The sequence below is a fragment of the Sus scrofa genome, chromosome 14 (genome assembly GCF_054392235.1).
Source record: "Sus scrofa isolate SSC_HxYL_T2T_F1_AM1 chromosome 14, Sscrofa_HxYL_maternal_Yorkshire_Landrace_v2.0, whole genome shotgun sequence".
In the NCBI taxonomy this organism is placed as follows: domain Eukaryota; kingdom Metazoa; phylum Chordata; class Mammalia; order Artiodactyla; family Suidae; genus Sus; species Sus scrofa.
Genome location: NC_139396.1, coordinates 85,251,478 through 85,271,482, shown reverse-complemented (window position 1 = coordinate 85,271,482; position 20,005 = coordinate 85,251,478). Strand labels below are relative to the sequence as shown.

At 39.5% G+C, this 20,005-nt stretch overlaps 1 protein-coding gene across 4 annotated transcripts in view; it reads left to right on the top strand.

Annotated features, from left to right (window-relative positions):
- SLC16A9 (solute carrier family 16 member 9) overlaps nt 1–20,005 on the top strand; it is an 83,640-nt gene that overhangs the window by 15,532 nt on the left and 48,103 nt on the right. Inside the window, exon 1 of one of the 4 annotated variants that reach the window (XM_021072688.2) lies at nt 3,382–3,577. The exons of the other annotated variants lie outside the window; for them this stretch is intronic. The gene's annotated coding sequence lies outside the window, so the exon portion shown is untranslated. Of the gene's footprint in view, nt 1–3,381; nt 3,578–20,005 lie in introns of those variants that run through there. 4 annotated transcript variants of the gene reach the window in all.

Sequence of the window (20,005 nt, the reverse complement as noted above, 5' to 3'; positions counted from 1 at the left end):
GATATCGGTCATTTGTGGGAGTTTTTTGCCTTTTTTTTTAGGGCTGCACCCTCACCATATGGAGGTTCCCAGGCTAGGGGTTGAATTGGAGCTGTAGCTGCTTACCTATGCTATAGCGACAGCAACACAGGATCCACGCTGCATCTGCGACCTACACTACAGCTCACGGCAACACCGACCTACACTACAGCTCACGGCAACACCGGATCCTTAACCCACCGAGCAAGAGCAAGGACAAGGATCGGACCTGCGTCCTCATGGATGCTAGTCAGATTCATTTCCAGTGAGCCACGATAGGAACTCTGATATTGGTCATTTGTAAGCCCTCTACTGTGCAGCGGGGTTTGAAACCCCCTGCAGAGTTTGTGCTCTGATGATGGCAATACAACCCTATAACAGGGACCTTTGGCTTTTTGTTTCATTTTGGTTTTTTTAGGGCTAGGAGTCAAGTCAGACAGAGCTGCAGCTGCTGGCCTATGCCACAGCCAGAGCAACATGGGATCCAAGCTGCATCTGCAACCTACACCACAGCTCACAGCAACACGAGATCCTTAATCCACTGAACAGGGCCAGGGATTGAATCTGCATCCTCAAGTGGATACTAGTCAGATTCTTCACTTGCTGATAACAATTGCTTAATGTTTAAAAGGATTAAAGGTTTAATCTTTAAAGAGATAAAAATAATGACGAGATTTCTTCCTTCCTTCCTTCCTTTCTTTTTTTCTTTCTTCAGGGCTAGCAGTTTTATAATTCAAGGAAGGTAAAAGGTATAATAGGGTCATCTTCCCCAATCACGAAAGAGAGTGTTTAATTACCAGTGAGGGACCCCCAGGTAATAAACCACTGAAACTGAGAGCTAGGGTAGGGATTCTGTGATTCATGAGAACCTAACCCAGTGAGGAGATTCTGAAGCAGACATTTTCATTTTTAGAGTCCCTGACAAGCCAATTATGGATGGATTTGCATTTTGTTTGGAAAATTATTGGATCAGGCAAGTTTTAGGCAGCTCCACTTTTCCCTGGGTGGGGCAGCAAGCCCCCAATAAAGAGGCCCTCTGACACCCTCCTGGTACCAGACTGCCTCCCTCCTGCTATTTGAGTTCTGATTGACTTTGGAGAACCTGGTGAATCTGAGTCTTGAGTTGGACTGTGTGCTCCTCAGTGTCGAATTTATTCCAGGGACAGCAAGCTTGGTGGATCCGACTTATGATCAGGGGCTTAATGCTCCTTGGTTGATGGAAACTTGGAATCTGGGAAAATGGTATGCTGTGTTTATAAGCTTTCTGGTACATAGTTTGACTTCCCCTATGGAGAAAGAAAATAATAGCAAATATGTGACATGAAAAGATGAAGAACCTGTATCTTTTTGGTGTGCCTCTGCTGTGTATATATTTTCAATGCAGGTGATTCCAAAGCCTAGAAACAAGTGTCTAATAAAAGAAGCTCTGCAGCTGTACAGGAAAGCAGAGGGTCATAGATGTTCTGACCAGCTGTATTTGTAGGGATAGTACTTTTGTTTTGCAATGGCGGGGGGGGGGGGGGGGATCTGTGTCAAGATAAAAAATAATCTTTTGGGAGTTGCCATCATGGTGCAGTGGTTAATGAATCCGACTAGGAACCATGAGGTTTCTGGTTCGATCCCTGGCCTTGCTCAGTGGGTTAAGGATCCAGCGTTGCTGTGAGCTGTGATGTAGGTCACAGATGCCGCTTGGATCCCAAGTTGCTGTGGCTGTGGTATAGGCCGGAAGCTACAGCTCCGATTAGACCCCTAGCCTGGGAACCTCCATATGACACGGGAGCGCCCTAGGAAAGTCCAAAAAAAAAATCTTTTGGAGTTCCTGTTGTGGCTCAGTGGGTCAAGAATCTAACATAGTATCAGTGAGGATGTGGGTTTGGATTCCTGGCCTCCATCAGTGGGTTAAGGATCTGGCATTGCCTTCAGCTGTGGCATAGGTCACAGATGTAGCTCAGATCCTGGGCGTTGCTATGGTTGTGGCATAGGCCAGCAGCTGCAGCTCCTATTCAACCCCTAGCCCAGAACTTCCATATGACATAGAGGCAGCTGGAAAAAACAAAACAAAACAAAACAAAAAACACAAAAAAGCCCCAAAACACTATCTTTTTATAACACTTTTCAATGTCTAAGAGGATTAAAGGTTTAATGTTAAAAGGGATAAAAATGATGATGGAATTATTAAGTGATGAGATTATTTTGATGATGGGATTATTATTAAGGGACAAAAAATATTGAGATTCATGTGCGCCAGGGGTGTTAAAGCTTTATATAATGGACTCATTTAATCATCAAGACAGTCTGATGGGTTAAGTGTCATCATCCCCCCATTTTATAGATAAAGTGAGGCACAGAGATATTTTGGTAACTTGCAGGTATCAGAGCTGGGATGGACACTCAGGTTATTTAGGACCCAAGCCCATGCTCTTATTCCTTATGCTAAATTTTCAAGAATATTGTGTCAATGTATTTAATCAATACAAATATCTGTGTAGGTACTTGTGATGAAACTGTAGCTACTGACATAACAGAAAAGTGGAAATTCTAACCATAATTGGGGACCACATAATAATGTTACTAGAAGATACCAGCTTCTCTCCCACTGTGTTCCCCAAACTGAGATGCTTTGCTAATCTGACCAAATAGGTGACTTCATAGTCATGTTAACAGTTTATCATAATTCTCACCATCGTCATTAACAATATCACCATCGTTAGAATCTGCTCTTAGTTTCACCTGCCACCCTTGTGCTTCGGTGGGCCTGGCAGAGGCTGACTGGGGCAGTGAGGCTTGGACCCAGAGAGGTGGGGTGATTATCTTGGCACAGGCTGTCTGGAGGTTTTTTTTTTTTTTTTTTTCCCTCACTGCACCCACAGCATGTGGAAGTTCCCTGGCCAGTGAATGAACCTGTACCACAGCTATAACCAGAGCCACAGACAACACCAGATCCCGAACCTGCTGTGCCACCAGTGAACTCTGGCCTGGGGATTCATGAAGCTGGTCCTCTCAGGTCTTTTCTTGGGCTGCTGTCCAGGAGCAGGATGGCATTATGGATGATTGAGCCATGTGAATGGGAAAGATCCAGGAAAAGATATATTTTTTTTCTCATCTGGCTGGCGATGGTGTGTGTTTGCTTTTTCTGGAGCTACAAGGGTGAAACTACTTGTTTTCTCACCAGAAACCAGCCACCAGATTTTGGGGACTTGCCACATCAAAGTGTGGGGCATCGCTACCACCAGTGGGGACAGAGCCAAATGTCACAAGTGAAGAGGGAGCAGGCAACTGTCCATTCCTTTTTACTCCATCAAGGGTGCCCGGAAAAATAAGTCATGCTCTCCTCATTTGTGTTGTAATAATTTTAAAAGTGACTTTTTTTTTTTTTTTTTTTTTAGCAAATAAGTAACATTGGCATTTGTATCAGTAAAACAGGAATATACTTTTATTGTAGTCTTTTATAAAGGACATGTAATCTATAAGAACATTAAAAAAACAGCCACTATTCTACCACTCTGAGATGACTGCTGCCGTTTCGGACTTACATTCTTTTGTTCAGTGTTACATACAAGTAAGTGTATGCATTTTATTTTATTTTATTTTATTATTTTATTTTATTTTATTTTTGTCTTTTTGCCTTTTCTAGGGCCGCTCCCACAGCATATGGAGATTCCCAGGCTAGGGGTCTAATTGGAGCCGTAGCCACCGGCCTACGCCAGAGCCACAGCAACTCAGGATCCGAGCTGTGTCTGCAACCTATACCACAGCTCACAGCAACGCTGGATCCTTAACCCACTGAGCAAGGCCAGGGATCAAACCCACAACCTCATGGTTCCTAGTTGGATTTGTTAACCATTGAGCCACAATGGGAACTCCAAGTGTATGTATTTTAAACAAAACCAGAATGTCAGCATACATTCTGTTTTATAATCTCTTTTCCTAACAGCATATGATGAACATTGTTCTATCATTCTAAGTCAGTAAATGTGTATCTACTAAATTAGTTTAAACTTGTAAAAAGGAGAAAAAGTCATGCTCTCCTGAGATGGTCTAATTATTCTGCTCTTTTGTTTTGTAAACTTTTGACTCTTTGGAGAGAGATGCTGCTTTTCCATAACCTTTCCATTCACTTAGGCGCGTTAGCATGGCAGAGGGTTTTTTCCCTTTGAATTGTTTGATATATTTTCTTTTTTTTCCTTTTTTTTGTCTTTTTGCCTTTTCTAGGGCCGCTCCCGCAGCATATGGAGGATCCCAGGCTAGGGGTCTAATTGGAGCCGCAGCCACTGGCCTATGCCAGAGCCACAGCAATGCGGGATCCGAGCCGCATCTGTGACCTACACCACAGCTCACGGCAACGCCGGATCCTTAACCCACTGAGCAAGGGCAGGGATCGAACCTGCAACCTCATGGTTCCTAGTCGGATTCGTTAACCACTGTGCCACGACGGGAACTCCTTGATATATTTTCTTATACTACTTTCTCCTATTTTCATTAAAAAAGCAGATAAATGGATGTAATCATCTTTTAAATTTTGTAGGCTAGACTGATCCCTTTCTGCATTTTTATCCCAAACATTATATAGAAAATCAAGAAACTAACTTTTGCCATGGTCATCACTCCTAGAAGAACTTCTGCCTTTTTTTTTTTTTTTTTTTTTTAATTTTTTTCTTTTTAGGCCCTCACCTACAGCATATGGAAGTTCCCAGGCTAGGGGTCGAATCAGAGCTGCAGCTGCTGGCCAACACCACAGCCATAGCAATGCAGGATTCAAGCTACCTCTGTGACCTACACCACACTGCAGCTCTTGGGATCCTTTACCCATTGAGTAAGGCCAAGAATCAAACCTGTATCCTCACCGACACCGTGTTGGGTTCTTAACCCGCTGAGCCACAACAAGAACTCCAAATTTTTGCTTTTAATTCTGTTTGAAACCTAGTTGTGATAATCAGTAGATTAGGGAGGCTGAATAAGCTTTGTCCTTGAAACTATAATGACAGGATAGAGCTAAAAAGACAGTGTGTTCTGGCTGTTGCCCTGGGGTGGGGGGGCTCCAGGCAGAGAGTTTGCACTTACTCCCTGTTGCATCTTATCCTCTTTCCTCCCTCATCTGTGCCCTTCTTCCAGTGGGACAGAAAACAGGGCAGTTGGTCAGAAGGTGTTCTGCCCTATAGGGGAGTGATTCCCTGGTGCATGTTAGCATGGCAGGAAGAGTCAAGTTCCACCCCTGAGCAGGCTGGTAATGGGACATGGCGTCAGATATGCTTAAAAGCTTCCCAGATGAGTGCATTCAAGGTCAAGAACACTGTGATGGGGCAGCCATTTTTGGAGTGTGATTATGGATGTCCTGGGACAGAATCTTTGGGTGACTTTTTAAAAATGCAAATTCTGGGATTCCTAACACATTAAAACTGCATAGGCCTTGTACCTAAACCTTGAAACCAAATCTTACTTGTAAACACCAGTTTGGAATCATTCCAAATTGTAGTCTGCCAATACCAGATCTTGATTCAAATGTTCTAAGTATTAAGAAATAACTAAAAATCAAGAAGTCCTAGATTTAGAAATGATACAGTAACTAGTTGCTGTAGAATTCAGCTGTAAGTAACTGGGAACTACTTCTTAAAAAGTGGCTAATCAAATTAGCAAAAATCTCTTATAGTTGTAAACCAATAGCTAATATTTAGCAAATTGCTTTATTGCGTGCTAGGCACTGAGCTTTGCACTTTAAATTCACTATTGGAGTTCCCTTGTGGCAAAGTGGGTTAAGGATCCAGTGTCACTTCACCTGCTCGGGCTGCCACTGTGGTGTGGATTCGATTCTTGGCCCTGGAACTTCCATAAGTGTGGGTGCAGCCAGAAAATCCTCCCCCAAACAAATTCACTATTGTCCTATTTCACAGAAAACTGAGACTTAGAGCCATTAAGTAGTTGGCTCAAAAACACATGGTAAATAGCATAGACTGGATGGGAACCCAGATATCCATGCAATTACAAAGCTCATGATCTTAACCATTACTCAGTGCCTACCACTGCGGAACCAGATCCTAGAAAAATGTCTCCTCTTCCTCTCTCTAGCCCATCTTTATGGTAAAATGAAGAGGAATAAAGGGAAGCTCTTGAGCTTAACTTGCTCCAAATCATTTTCTTTACCCCCTTCAGTATGTACTCAAAGCAGCCAAAGATCGCTGGCGTTTACTTCAGAAACCCTGATTTATGTTTTATTTTCATTGCTTAGATTCTTCTGTTATGATGTGTAGTCATTCCCGCGCTTGAACAGAAGCTGTTTCTCCTTTACTTGAGGAGCTGCAGTAAAAACATAATCTCCTGATTTTAGTGCCCTCGTTTAAACCTGTTTCTGAGTTAAAAGTCTGGGTGTATGTGTGTTGGGAGCTGTGTGGACACGGGTGGGGAGGAGCACCATTAGCCTGGGGGAGGGGCCTCACATTCATGCAAGGCCTCAAACAGATATTGCTGATTTTATCTCCAAATCAGGCTGTGTATACTGTCATTGCAAGTGTATGTGTGTTTAAAGTGTTAATTATTTTTCATATAAAATCAGCTTTTTTGATGTATAATTTACATACAGTAAAATCCAAGAGTTATGTGTACAATGTGATGGGTTTTGACAAATATATTCAGTTGGAGTTTTGCATTAATTTTTAATTTTTTCATTATTTATTTACTTTTTGGCCACATCCATGGCATATGGAAGTTCCTGGATCAGGATTCCTGCTGTAGTGATAACACTGGATCCTTAACCTGCTGAACCCCCAGGGAATTCTGCATTAATTTAAAAAAGTTTTTTTTTAATTTTTTGCTTTTTAGGGCCACACCTGTGGCACATGGGAGTTCCCAGGCTAGGGTTCCAATCAGAGCTGCAGCTGCTGGCCTACACCACAGCCACAGCAACTCCATATCTGAGCCATGTCTGTGACCTACACCACAGCTTACAGCAATGCCAATCCTTAACCCACTGAGCAAGGCCAGGGATTGAACCTGCATCCTAATGGATACCAGTCAGGTTTGTTTCCACTGAGCCACCACAGGAACTCCATGCATTAATTTTTTAATAACAGTTTTATTAAAATATAATTCACATACCTTTTATAACTCATCAATTGAACATGTACAATTTGGGATTTCCTGATGTGGCTCAGTCATAACAATGTTGACACTTTTGCTGCTGGTAACTGTAGACGTTGCACTTTCCACTCCTCAAACATTGTAGGGTGGAAGTACTTAAGTTGGAAAGTAAAAGTGGAAATGGAATAATAGCCGTGATAGAAAGAAGACCTAGGAACAGGCATTATTATACATCTTTTTTTTTTGGTAGTGTCTTTTATTTTTAAATTTTTTAAATTAAAGTGTAGATGATTTACAACATTGTATCAGTTTCAGGTGTACAGCAAAGTGATTCAGTTATACACACACACCTACACACACACACACACACACACACACACACATATATATATATATATTCTTTTTCAGATTCTTTTCCCTTATAGGATATTACAAAATAGAGTTCCCTGGTGCTATGCATTAGGTCCCTGTTGTTTATCTGTTTTATATATTGCAGTGTGTATCTGTTAATCCCAAATTCCTAATTTATCTCTACCCCCTCTTTCCCTTTTGGTAACCAGTTTGTCTTCTATGTCTGTGGGTCTATTTCTGTTTTGTATAAAAGTTTATTTATACTTTTTTTTTTTTTTTTTTTTTTTTTGGCTGTGCCCATGGCATGCTGAAATTCCAGGGCCAGGGATTGAAACCACACCAGAGCATTGACCAATGCCAGATCCTTAACCCGTTGCACCACCAGGGTACTCCTGTGTTGTTTTTTAAGATTCCACATATAAGTGGTATTATATGATACACAACTTAACTACCTTGTTTATGCTTGTCTCCTATTCAATGAAATTTAATTAACTTATGTTTAAACTATGAGCATTAGTATGTACTAGTTATATTTATTATATATGTTTACCTCTATTTTAATAGAATTCCCAAAGGATTTACTTATTTTCATTTTTATTAGAACTCCCAAAGAATGATTTTTTTTTACCTTCATTTTTATTAGAATTCCCAAAGAATTTTTTCCCCTAATCCCCAGAATCTCTTTACCCAAACTATGGTCCTAGAAAATGAATAGGTATATGTTTGGATGGACAAAAAGCACAGTAGAGAAAGAGCAATATTAACACAAGAACTACTCTGGGCAGAGCAGGCCCGCCTTTTAATTTATGAAATGTGTTACCTATATTAGAGTCAAGTCTAGCAGCTTTCTGCATGTGTTTTGTTTTGACAGCTTTATTGAGATAAAATTCACATATGATAAAATTCACCCATTTATTGTGTACACTTGACTGGATTTTATTCAAGAGTTGTACAGACTGTACCACAATCTGCTTTGAAGACATTTAAAAATAATTGTAGGAGTTCTCACTGTGGTGTGGTGGGTTGTGTTCCTTTGGAAGGGAGGTGCGGGTTCAATCCCTGGCCTGGATTGCTGGGTTAAAGGATCTGGTGTTGCTGCAGCTGTGGCTCAGATTCAATCCCTGGCTGGGAAACTTCCATATGCTGGAGGTGTGGCCATAAAAAACCCTCAATAATAATTGTAAAACATTTTCATCACCCCTAAAGAAACCTTGTCCTTCTAACTGCCATGCCACATTCTTGCTCCTCAAACTGTTTTCCAAAGTGGCTACAGCTTTTTCATCCCCACCAGCAACATGAGAAGGTTTCAACTCCCTACCTCCTGGCCCATGGTTTAGAGCCTCCCACCCAATAAAATTGGCATTAATGTAACTGAAGGAAGGTCATGAAACTCAGTATGACTTAAACTTTTGGCACTGGAAGTTCCCATTGTGGCTCAGTTGGTAATGAGCCCAACTAGTATCCATGAGGATGCAGGTTCAATCCCTGGCCTCCCTCAGTGGGTTACAGATCTTGCGTTGCCATGAGCAGTGGTTAGGTGGCAGACAAGGCTCACACCCCGAGTTGCTATGTCTGTGGTGTAGGCTGGCAGCCACAACTCTGATTTCACCCCTAGCCAGGGAACTTTCATAAGCCGCAGGTGTGGCCCTAAAAAAAAAAAAAAAAAAAAAAAAAAAAAAAAAAAAAAAAGACAAAAAAACCAAACCAAAAAAACCCTCATTTTTGTCACTTCTCATGGATACCTAGATCCAAGACAAAATCAACTTGGAATCAACCATTTTTCCCCCCTAGGATGGAGTCACATGATCCTAGGCTCTCAATTACCATAAAGTGCTAATTCAGTACCAGAAAATTTAGTAGTGATTGAGATTCAAATAAAAATTTGCTGTTTTTACTTACTTCTATAATTCAAGTGAAAAAAAAAAGTCTACCTAGGTATCTTTAAAGATATTTAAAGATAACTTTCAAAAAGGAGTTATTAGAGAACTATTATTGTCAGTGGACCAAAGGCAAGAGGCAACTGTTAACCCAAGATAACATCAAATGGTTGTAAATCACTCTGTATTAGGCAGAAAATAGTACAGAATGTTTGAATACAGAATGTTTGAATACATTTCATGGACAGAAAGCTTCTGTGTCAACATTACACATTCAGAAATGTCAGATACACAAATCTGACGTCCTGTATCCGGGAGAATAGAAATTTTCAGCCATGGCAGACTTGAGGAAATAACAAAGAATTGGCATCATTTGAACAGAATTGAATGCTAAGACATTGGAGCTTAAAAGTTTGCCATGAGGGAGGGAAAATATACTTTCACCAACAGTCCTTTTCATTTGCCAAAGGAAATATCTTGGAATTTACCTAACTCTCCTTCCCCTCTAACAAGACAAATTCTAGCTTTAGGAGAGCCTTTATACTAATGACTATCTGATTTTATTGAATAATGATATCTTATGGTTAGGTTTATTTCATGCCCTCCTTTCTTCTCCAAGGGAGGTTTGTAATAGATGGAATATACTTAATTTTTTAAAAAAGGTAACTATAGTTTTTCTTCATTAGGAATTTTTATAAATACAATAATTTTAAAATTTAATAGTGTTTAATGCTTACCTTCAACTTACAGTTGTGATAAAATATTGGCTATATTCCCTGCATTGTACCATTCATCCTTGAGCCAGTGGTTTGTACCTCTGACTCCTCCACCCTATATTGCCACCCCCCCACCACTGGTAACCACTAGTTTGTTCTCTATATCTATGAGTCTGCTTCTTTTTTGTTCTATTAACTCATTTGTTGTATTTTTTAGATCTCACATATAAGTGATATAAAACATTATTTGTCTTTCTCTGTCTGACTTATTTAACTTAGCATAATACCCTCCAAGTCTATCTGTGTTGTTGGAAATGCAGAAATATTCTTTTTTATAGCTGAGTAGTATTCCATTGCATACATTGACCACATCTCCTTTATCCATTTATTGTGCTGATGGACACTTATGTTGCCTTTATACCTTGGCAGTTGTAAATAATGCTACTATGAACATTTATGTGCCCGCATCTTTTTCAAATTAGTGGAGTTTTTTGGATATATACACAGGAATGGAATTTCTGGGTCATATGGTAGTTCTATTTTCAGTTTTTTGAGAAACCTCCATAAATGTTTTCCCCAGTGGCTGCAACAGTTTACATTCCCACAAACAGTGTAGGTTGGTTCCCTTTTCTCTGCATCCTTTCTAACATTTGTTATTTGTGTTCTTTTTGATGACAGCCATTCTAAGGTGATATCTTATTGTGGTTTTGATTTGCATTTCCCTGATGATTAGCAATTGAGCACCTTTTCATATGCCTGTTGGCCATCTGCATTTCCTCTTTGGAAAAATGTCTATTAAGTTCTTCTGCCCATTTTTAAATCAGTTGTTTGTTTCTTTGATGTTGAGTTGTATGAGCTGTTCATATGTTAGATATTTATTCCTTATCAGTCATATCATTTGCGAATATATTCTCCCGTTCAATAGATTGTTTTGTTTTGTCAGTGATTTCCTTTGCCATGCAAAAGTTTTTAAGTTTAATCAGGTCTCATTTGTTTATTTTTGATTTTATTTTGTTTACTGTAGGAGATGGATCGAAAAAAATATTGCTTCAATTTATGTCAAAGGGTGTTCTGCCTATGTTTTCCTCTAAGAGCTTTATGGGATATGGTTTTACCTTTAGGCCTTTAATCCATTTTTGGTTTTATTTTTCTAGAGAATGTTATAATGTCATTCTTTTACATGTAGTTTTCCAGTTTTCTCAGCATCTCATATTAAAGAGACTGTTTTTTCTCCATCATATAGTCTTGCCTTCTTTGTTGCAGGTTAATTGACAATAAGTGTGTGGGTTTATTTCTGGACCCTCTATTTCTGTTCCATTGATTACATGTCTGTTTTTATGCCTGTATCATCTCTTTTGATTACTATAACTTTGTAGTATAATCTGAAATCAGGGAGCATTCTTCTGCCAGCTCTGGTCTTCTCTCTCAAGATAGTTTTGGCTATTCAAAATCTTTTTTTTTTTCCCACAAAAATTTTGAAATTATTTTTTCTTGTTCTATAAAAAATGCTGTTGGCATTTTAGTAGGAGTTGCATCAAATGTGTAAGTTGCTTTGGGTAGTATGGTCATTTTAACAATGTTGATTCTTCAAATTCAGTAACATGGTATATCTTTCCATCTGTTTGTGTCATCTTCAATTTCTTTCATCAGCACCTTACAGTTTTCAGAGTACAGATCTTTTGCCTCTTTAGGTAGGTTTTTTTCCTTTGCATTTTATGCTTTTTGATGTGATTAGTGGCATTGTTTCCTTAATTTCTCTTTCTGATATTTCATTGTTAGTGTATAGAAATGCAATAGCTGTCTATATATTAATTTCATATCTTACAACTTGACCAAATTGATTAATGAGTTATAGTAGTGGCATCTTTAGCAATTCCTATTTATAGTATCATGTCATTTGCAAACAGTGACAGTTTTACTTCTTCGTTTCCAATTTGGATGCCTTTTATTTCTTTTTCTCCTTTGATCACCATGGCTAGGACTTCCAAAACTATGTTGAATAAAAGTGGTAAAAATGGGCATCCTGTTTGTGTTCCTAATCTTAGAGGACATGCTTTCGGCTTTTCAATGCTGAGTACAATGTTAGCTATGGGTCTGTCATATGTGGGTTTTATTATGTGGAGGTATGTTCCCTCTCTGCTCACTTTCTGGAGAGGTTTTTTTTTTTTTTTATCATAAATGGATGTTGAATTTTACCAAAATCTTTTTCTGCATCTATTGAGATGACCACATGTTTTTCATTCTTCAATTTATTAATGTAGTCTATCACATTAATTGATTTGTGGATATTGAAGAATCCTTGCATCCTTGGGATAAATCCCACTTGATCATGGTGTTTGATTCTTTTAATGTATTAGTGGATTTGGTTTGCTAGAATTTCATTGAGGATGTTTGCATCTATGTTCACCAGTGATATTGACCTATAGTTTTCTTTTTTTTTTTTTTTTGTGGTATCTTTGTCTGGCTTTGGTATCACAGTAATGCTGGCCTCATAGAATGAATTTGGGAGTGATTTTTTTGGGGATAGTTTCAGAAGGATAGCTGTTAAGCCTTCTCTAAATGTTTGCTAGAATTCACCTGCGAAGCCATCTGGTCATGGACTTTTGTTTGTTGGGAAGTTTTAAGTTATGGATCCAATTTCATTACTGATAATTTTTCTGTTCATAGTTTCTATTTATTCCTGGTTCAGTCTTGGGAGATTACACCTTTCTAAGAATTTTTCCATTTCTTCCAGACTGTCCATTTTATTTGCATATAGTTGTTTGTAGTAGTCTCTTAGGATCCTTTGTATGTCTGTGGTGTTTGCTGTAACTTCCCCCTTTTTTCACTTCTGATTTCATTATTTTGGGTCCTCTCCCCTTTTTTTCTTTATAATTCTGGTGAAAGTTTTGTCAATTTTGTTTATTTTTTAAAAAGAATTAGCTTTTAGTTTCATTGATCTTTTCTATTTTTTTTGTTTCATTTATTTCTGCTCTGATATTTATGATTTCTTTCCTTCTAATTACTAACTTTGGATTTTGTTTGGTCTTCTTTTTCTAGTTCCTTCAGGTGTAAGGTAAGGTTATTTATTTGATATTTTTCTTGTTTCTTGTGTGAGCTTGAATTGCTATAAAATTTCCCCTTAGAACTGCTTTTGCTGCATCCCGTAGGTTTTTGGATCTTTGTGTTTCCATTTTTATTTTTCTCTAGGTTTTTTTTTTAATTTCCTCTTTGATTTCTTCAGTGATCCATTTAGTTGCTTAATATTGTATTGTTTAGCCTCCATGTATTTGTGTGGTTTTTTTGCAGTTTTTTTTTCTGTAGTTATTTCTAGCCTCTTAGCATTGTGGTCTGAAAAGATGCTTGATATGATTGCAATTATCTTAAATTTCCTGAGGCTTGTTTTGTGGCCTAGTGTGCATCTATCCTGGAGAATAAAAAGAATGTTTTGTGCTGTTTTTAGATAGAATGCTCTATATCTAATTAAGTTCCTTTTGTTAAATGTGTTACTTAAGGGCTGTGTTTCCTTATTGACTTTCTATTTGAATTATCTGTCTATTGATTGAGTGTTAAAGTCCCCAACTATTTTGTATTACTATTGATTTCTCCTTTTGTATCTATTAATAGTTGCCTATCATAGTGAGGTGCTCCTGTGTTGGGTGCATATATATTTACAGTTGTTATGTATTCTTGGATTAATCCCTTGATCATTAGGTAGTGTCCTTCTTTGTCTCTTGTAATAGTGTTTTATTTTAAAGTCTATTTTTTTCTGCTACGTATTTATTTGTCTATAAGTATTGCTGCTCTGGCTTTATTTTGATTTCATTTGCATGGAATATCTTTTTCCATCCACCCCTTTCAGTCTGTTTGTGTCTCTAGATATGAAGGGAGTCTCTTGTAGGGAGCATATATACAAATCTTATATTTGTATCCATTCAGTCACTTTATGTCTTTTGGTTGGCGCCTTTAGTCCATTTACATTTAAGGTGATTATCAGTATGTACGTACTTATTGCCATTTTGTTAACAGTTTTGGTTTTGTGTTTGTAGGTCTTTTTTTTCCTCTCACTTCTTTTTTTCTCTTCTCTTGCAATTTGATGAATTTACTGTTATATATAGATTCCTTTTACTTTTTTATATGTATATCTATTATAGATTTTTGGTTTGCAGTTACCATGAGGTTTTTGTATAGCACTATACACACACACACACACATACACACATATATGTATATACATGTATATATATATGTATGTTTATATATATATATGACTGTTTTAAGTTGCTGATCTCTTAATTTCAAATGCATTTAAAACCCTGCATTTGTACTCTCCTCTTCTCATGATTGCTGATTTCAATATCATATTTTACATTTGTTTTATGTATCCCTTAACTGTTTATTGTGGATATAGATGATTTTACTACTTTGTTCTTTCAACCTCCCTACTAGTTTCATGAGCAGGTGATTTCCTATCTTTCCTATATCTTTGCCTTTACTGGCAAGCCATATTTCATAATTTTATTGTTTCTAGTTGTGGCCTTTGATTTTCTGCCTAGACAAGTTTCTTTAACATTTGTTGTAAAGCTGGTTTGGTGGTGCTGAACTCTTTTAGCTTTTGCTTCTCTGTAAAGCCTTTGATTTCTCCATCATATCTGAATGAGAGCCTTGCTGTGTAAGTATTCTTAGTTATGCTTTTCCCTTTCATCACTTTAAATATATCATGCCACTCCCTTCTTGCTTGCAGAGTTTTTGCTGAGAAAATCAGCTGCTAGCCTTATGGGAGTTCCCCTGTATGTTTTTGGTTGTTGTTGCTTTTCCATGCTGCTTTTGATATGCTCTTTATTTTTAATTTTTGTCATTTTGATTATATTATATCTTGGTATAATTCTCTTCGGATTCATCCTATATGGGAGTCTCTGTACTTTGTGGGCTTAGGTGTCTTTCCTTTCCCAGGTTAAGGAAATTTCCAGCTATTATGATTTCAGATATTTTCTCAGACCCTTTCTCTCTCTCTGTTCTCCTTCTGGGACCCCCTATAATGCAAATAATAGTGCATTTTATGTCTCAGAAATCTCTTAAGGGCATTCCCATTGTGCCTCAGTGGAAATGAATCTGACTAGTATCCATGATCCCTGGCCTGGCTCTGTGGGTCGGCCATCCAGCTTTGCTGTGACTTGTGGTGTGGATTGCAGATGTGGCTCAGATCCTGTGTTGGTGTGGCTGTGGTGTAGGCTAGCAGCTATAGCTCTGATTTGATCCCTAGCCTGGAAATGTCTGTATGCCATGGGTGCAGCCCTAAAAAAAAAAAAAAAAAAAAAAAAAAAAAAAAAAGTCTCTTAAACTGTCTGCATTTCTTTTCACTCTTTCTTCATTTTTCTGTTCAGCAGCAGAGATTTCCACTACTCTGTCTTCCAGCTCACTGATCTGTTCCTCTGATCATTTAGTCTACTGTTGATTCCTTCTACTGTATTTTTCATTTCAGTTATTGTATGCTTCATCTCTGTTTGGTTGGTCTTTATGTTTTCTAACTTTTTGTTAAAAACTTTTAATTTCTTGCTCTGTGCATCCATTCTCCTCCTGAGTTCTTTTATCTTTATGATCATTACTCTGAATTCTAACTTGAGTAAATTGCCTGTCTCTAATTGGTTATTCTTATGGGATTTTATCTTGTTCCTTTATCTGGAACACGTTCCTCTGCCATCTCATCTTGTCTAGGTTGCTATTTTTATTTTTATGTACATGGTAGGTTAGTTATGTTTCTCAAGTTTGAAGACGTAGCTGTCTGTAGGAAATGTCCTGTGCTTTCAAGCAGCACACTCCCCTCTCATCTCCCAAGCTATATGCTCTAGAGATTTCCCCCAAGAGGGCTGCATTGGTGCTTCTGTTGTGGCAGGGCGACTATGTATGTGGTCTAGTAGGCTTGGTTGGCCCCCAGCCCCACTGGTTGCCAGGCCCTGCCTTGTGCAGTGGCAGTTGGTTGCTTGTTAGTGGGGTCTGATCACAGGCAGCTGACTGCAGAACCTAGGGGGCCCCAAGGCTAGTGCTGGCTCACTGCTGGGCAGAGTCAGGGTCCCAAAGAGTCCAGGGATGATGCTTGCTCACTGGCAGGTGAAGCCAGGTCCTGGGTTAGTGGCAGGCAGAGCTGGTTCCTGGACTCTGGCCACAGAGCCAGAGATCCCAGAGCTCATTTCACATCATTGAGGTGAGGAGGAGGTGTTCCTGACATAGTTGGATATGGGGTCCAGTGTGTCCTTAAATTTGTGTTGGTCTGCTAGTGGGCAAGGCCAATGGCCAGATAGGGTAGGGTCTGGCCAGCTCTGAGCAGGCTTGGTCTGCAGGCCATAAGATTATGATTTTATTGCTTCTGGTACCTGCTTCCCGGTGAGTGAGGCTGGCCTAGAGGCTAGAGCAGGCTTCCTAGAGGGAAGGGCTGGTGCTCGCCCACTGGTGGGTGGCTGTAACTTGGCCCTCTGATGGGACAAAGACATGTTTAGAGGCATGTCTAGAGGTGACTGTGGGCTCAGGAAGTGTTTAGGGAGCCTCTCTGCTGATGGGTGGGGATGTGTCCTGCAGGCTTTTGGGTGGAACCAGATCTTGGCACTAATGAGCCAAGATGGAAGCCACTAGCATCAGTAGAATGTTCTTAAACATTCCTGCCATCAGTGTGTGTGTCCCCAGGGTCTGTCACAGCCTCCCTGCCCCGACCTCTCCAGGAGATTCTTCAAGACTAGCATGTAGGTCTGGCCCAGGTTCCTATCAAATTGCTGCTTTCGCCCTGGGTCCCAGTGCATGTGAAATTTTGTATGTACCCTTTTAAGAGTGAAATCTCTATTACTCCCAGTCCTTTGGGGCTGCCAAAGTTAAGCCTTGCTAGCCTTCACAGCCAGATGCTCTGGGGGCTTGTTTCCTCAGTGCAGAACTCCTGGGCTTGGGAGCCTGATGTGGGGCTCAGAACTCTTATTCACAGGGGAGAACCTATGCAATAGAATTATTTTCCAGTCTAGTCGCTGACCTGGGGGTATGGGACTTAATTGTGTTACAAGTCTGCCCTTCTGCCTGTCTCACTATGGTCCCTTCTTTATGTTTTTAGTTGTAGAAGATCTTTTCTGGTAGGTTCCATTCTTTCTCATTGATGATTGTTCTGCAGATAGTTGTGGTTTGGGTGTGCTCATGAGAGGAGTTGAGCTCAGGGTCTTTCTCCACCATCTTGACTGCTCTATGCAATATATTTAAATTTTAAGTTAAAGATAAATACACTGAAATTATAAGTTAACATTGATTTTACGGTATTCTGTCAGACACTGTACCATGACAGTGTCACAGTTGCTCCTCAAATTGTCTTTCAAAATGTCTTCTAATTTTGAGTTTTATAAGCTGTCTTGTCATGCAGAGTCTGAATTCGTTAACACAGGTTACAAGATTTCAAATTCTTGAATATACTACAATGTATATGTTTCCTAGAAGCATATTTTTACACAGTTATATGAATTAAAGCCTAAACTTTAAATATACTCATGCAACATTGGTCCAGATAAAACAACATGTTCTGGTACTTACTAATCTTGCTATTTTTTTAGGGGGAAAAAAATCCACCACTTAGATAAAATGAATGGATTATTAATGCCAGGATTTATCACCTAAGGTGTGAAAGGAATTCTGTTTTGGGGCTATAAGCACAGGCTTCTTGAGGCACTTTCTTCTTATATTTCAATGGAGGGTGTGGCCTTTCTAATCTTGTTTTCCTCTGTGAGACTTAAGATCTGCCCCCTTCATTTTATACCAAACCTATCAGGACTGATTCCACACCCATGTTTTGTTTATGTTAATCATCTTGCCTGAGCCACTTTTTCATAAATCTCTACATTGTTCTTTCTTTTCCCCCTTCTTTTGATGGCTGTACCTGTGGCATTTGGGAAGTTCCCAGGCTAGGGATCAAATTGGAGCTACAGTTGTTGGCCTATGCCACAGCCACAGCAACACCAATTTTGAGCTTTGTTTGAAACCTACACTGTAGCTCATGGCAATGATGGATCCTTAACCCACTGAACAAGACCAGGATCGAAACTGCATCCTAATGAATACTAATTGGGTTCCTAACCTGCTGAGCCACAACAGTAACTCCTCTCCATTGTTCTTTAGAATCAGCCTGCCTTATGAGGCCTTCCTTTCCTGCTTCTGCCTTGCTTGCCTTCATTTTCCTCTGACTCCTAAACATTTAATATCCATCCACCTCTGTGGTGCTCTGTCTCATCTTCCTAATGGAGTTACAAGCTTCTCCATGGCAAGGGCGATGCCTTACATTTCTAATTTCCCTTGGTACCTAGTGCAATATAATTTACATTGAAAGTGATCAAAAAACTTTTTTTTTTTTTTTTTTTGTCTTTTTGCCATTTCTTGGGCCGCTCCTGCAGCATATGGAGGTTCCCAGGCTAGGAGTCCAATCGGAGCTGTAGCCACCAGCCTATGCCAGAGCCACAGCAACGCGGGATCTGAGCCGCGTCTGCAACCTACACCACAGCTCACGGCAACGCCGGATCCTTAACCCACTGAGCAAGGCCAGGGATCGAACCCCCAACCTCATGGTTCCTAGTCGGATTTGTTAACCACTGAGCCACAATGGGAACGCCTCCAAAAACTTTTTGAATGAAGATCCCTTTTTTTGTTTTTTGTTTTGGCTGTGCCCGTGGTCTGTGGAGCTTCCTGGGTCAGGGATCCAACCTGCGCCACAGCAGTAACCTGTCACTACAGTAACAACAACAGATCCATAACCTACTGCACCACCAAGGAACCCCCTGAATGAAGATCTCATTTTTATAAAGCTTGCATATCTGTAAATATTAGGACAAATATGCTTAGTGGAAATTTTCAGTTAATTTAGGCTGCTGCTTCTTTTTTTTTTTTTTTTTTTTTTCATTTTTGGTTGCCCTGTAGCATATGGAGTTCCTGGGCCTGGGATCAGATCTGAGCCACAGTTGTGACCCCAGCCAAAGCTGCAGCAGTGCCAGATCCTTAAGCCACTGTGTTGGGCTGCGGATCGAACTTGCATCCCAGCACTCTCAAGACTCCACTGATCCTGTTGTGCCACAGCGGAACTCCTAGAATTTTTATTTAAAAGAATGTGAGGGAAAATATTTTATAATTTTGGATCATAAGCTGTGAAGGAGGGTTAGTAAGTGAAGTTTTTGGAAATAGAAATATGGCATGGCTATGTTTCCTATATTTTGTGGCCATAGACTATACTCCTAAGCTTAATCTTTGGCCTAAATAGGATCAAGTAGGGTATGGATAGTTAAAATAATAAACTTGAAATTATGCATACTCACATGCTTATTCTGTTTCACTTAAAAGAAACAAATACCAGCTAACTTTATAAAATAATTTACTAGGTTAGCTCATAGAATGAAATGGAAGGCTGGAGAAACCAGGCTTGGGTATCCTTAGGAATCCAAGGTTGTAGGATCTGAGACTGGGTTTTTTTAATGCACTGCCCCTGGGATCAATAAACTCCAGATATTTTTCTTTTATTAGACCCTTTCAGGATCCTGGGAGAGAGGTCCTACTGGCCTTGCTTGAAGTAGGTTCTACTCTGTGGGTCAAAATCAAGGAACCTTGATGAGCAGCCCATCAACCATCTACCCATGAGGAAGACCCATGTGCCCCAAACGAAAATGGGTACTATTGCAAAAGTGAGAAAGTAAAGGCTAGTCTATTTGTGAAATCACCTTACAGAATATAGAATATCAGAGAAATAGCAGAACTATAGAGAGACCTCTAAGGGGTAGTGGAAATGGCAGGAGAAAGGTGTTGCCCTGACAGAAAACAAGAAATCACTAAGTGGTATTTTTCACCATGTTCTATTGAGACGACATATATCTCAAACAATGAGCCAGTTAAAAAGGTTAGAAGCTGTTAGCCAACTCTTTATAAAAACTCGTCTTTCTAGTCCATGTTGATGTATGTGGGAGCTTTGTATTTCAAAGTTTTTCTCTCCCA